Source organism: Theobroma umbraticum, unplaced genomic scaffold (genome assembly GCF_002168275.2).
Source record: "Theobroma umbraticum cultivar Fairchild unplaced genomic scaffold, ASM216827v3 scaffold_239.1, whole genome shotgun sequence".
Taxonomy (NCBI): domain Eukaryota; kingdom Viridiplantae; phylum Streptophyta; class Magnoliopsida; order Malvales; family Malvaceae; genus Theobroma; species Theobroma umbraticum.
In genome coordinates, this window is record NW_018397273.1 from 2,971,164 (window position 1) to 2,973,404 (window position 2,241).

At 34.2% G+C, this 2,241-nt stretch overlaps 1 long non-coding RNA gene across 1 annotated transcript in view; it reads right to left on the minus strand.

The window, feature by feature from the left end:
* Positions 1-1,068: 1,068 nt before the first annotated feature.
* The window catches only part of LOC110426960 (uncharacterized), a 1,684-nt gene continuing 511 nt past the window's right edge, over positions 1,069-2,241 (minus strand). Inside the window, exon 2 of the long non-coding RNA XR_002446213.1 lies at positions 1,069-1,435. This is a non-coding gene — a long non-coding RNA (uncharacterized LOC110426960). The remainder of the gene's footprint in view (positions 1,436-2,241) is intronic.

Sequence of the window (2,241 nt, forward strand, 5' to 3'; positions counted from 1 at the left end):
CCAACAAATTCCTTTCATTCTTTCTATCATGAATCTTCCTAATTTGAGAGGAGTGCCATTAAAAGCATGCTCCATAAGCCACATATCTTGAAGGCTTACATAGCTAAAGCTACCATTTCTTCCATTGATAGATGCAGCTACAAAATAGTGCAGGATCCTAATTTGTGGACTTTTAATAAGGCTTGCATAGCTTCTAGAAGAGTATCTGTCCTTTTTCCCTGTGATTATTTCCCATAGAGATGAGGGATCATAATCCTCAAGAATCTCATACTCTCCCTCATTGCACTCTATATGGAGCAGATTTCCAATATCAGTAGTTGTGAGCACAAATTCTTTTCCATTTAGAAAAACATTCAGACTATCTTCCGCAAAATCTTGAGGGTCATCAAGTTCATTCTCATCTAGTGCAATACGAGCATAGAATTCCTTTACAAGGCTAGCACTATAGGTTCTCTTATTAAACACACTCAATTTCTTCAATTTTATTTTTTCAAAATAATCCAATAAACGCTTCTTAATTTCTAAAATTTCATTAAAGCTATCCCAGTCAATGTATTTTCTACAAGAGATAGGAGCATTTTCAATTTTCCAAATCTATCCTCATTAACCTTATTTTTGAATTTCGAGGATAGAGGGTTGCCTTTTGTAGAGAAATTTCCCTTTTCTTTCTTTTTCTTTAATTTCTATTCTTTTTTTTTCTATTTCTTCTCAATTTTCTTAGTCACCAAAGCAGACTCATGTTTTTTCTTCTATTTTTGAATTTTAGACGATGGACTTTCTTTCATGTGCCATTTACCCTTATTCGTCTCCAAGATATCTTGAAGTAGATAGGATTTAGCCATTGATTTTGTTCATTTCAAATTTAAGGTTTTGAGAGTTTAAAGAGAAGAGGTTTCGATTTTAAGAGATCGATTTCAGATGAGAGAGAACGAGGAGAGAATGAGTTGAGAGAGGTTATTGTAACGACCTCTTCCCTCGAATGCTACCGGCATTTGAGACTTGCGTGTGGACTCGCCAAATCCCAAACAATTAAATCTCTAAATCAACATCAAACATTAACACTATAAATCATTCAAACCAAATAATCACATTAATTAAAACATAACCATTTGTTACAAACATCTAGATTTGATCACTTTATACAACTCATTATAATATATAAACATTATTACATGACCTTAAACTTTAGTCATCACATTTTCAGTGACTATTGATTCTTACAAACTACACTATATGATACATAAACCGACCTCTAGGCAGTGGAGCAACTCTAAGTGGAAGTCTAGAGATGCCATTACCTAGATTGTAGCCAACTTCATGATGTTGAACAAAATCTTAAAATTGATTACTTATCTGGAAAAGAAAATAAAGTGGGGTGAGTCTCACAGACTCAGTGATCATCGACCGCGTGAATAGGGTGTAGACTGAAAACAAGCTAAAGGTAGAAGATTTGAAGATTTAGAAACATAAGAGTATATACAAAAAATTTAGTCAAAAGGAAGATTTGTGCCTTATATGCAAATAAATAAATTTATGCTAAATAATCATTTAAATCAAATATCAACCCAAGTCATGGAAAGATTCCTACCATCAAAATCACTTAACATCGGGTTTAAAGTAATTAAATGTCATCATACATGCTCCTGTAAAATCCAACATTTATAAAGCTTACGTGCAATTTCATAATTCATCTCATACATAGAGAATTAAATCGAATTTCATCATACAAGCAAGGGAGCAGTAGAAAAACTATTATTTTTTATCATGCAAAAATTACTTAGATGAAAAACCCAAATAGATATCACTTTCGAGTAGGTACAAAATAACAACACGTGGACCTGTTTCTACGTCATAGCATCCGGGAGCTCCGCTCCACCGGATCCCCACATGCCATGGCTATCTCAACGATGTTGACGACATCGGAGAAAAATCAAGCGGTCGCAACCGTATATAATCATTTGTGACCTAGCCACGTAAAATCACAAACCTTGGCCCCAGCCATTTCTAACAGCCCTTCAGCTACCCAAAAGTTCTCTAGCTAAAGCTCACTTGTGCACAAGGGTCACAATTAACCAAAGTGATAATCGGCCTACTCTCAAATCTCCGGTTCAATAAAACCATTTTTTTAAAAAAAAAATCAAATCAAGTTTTCAAAAGATCGTTTCAGGCCATTTTCAAAATACCGATCATGGTAATACTCAAAAACCTCTTTTTGTATCACCTTGCCATGTAAACCTTTTT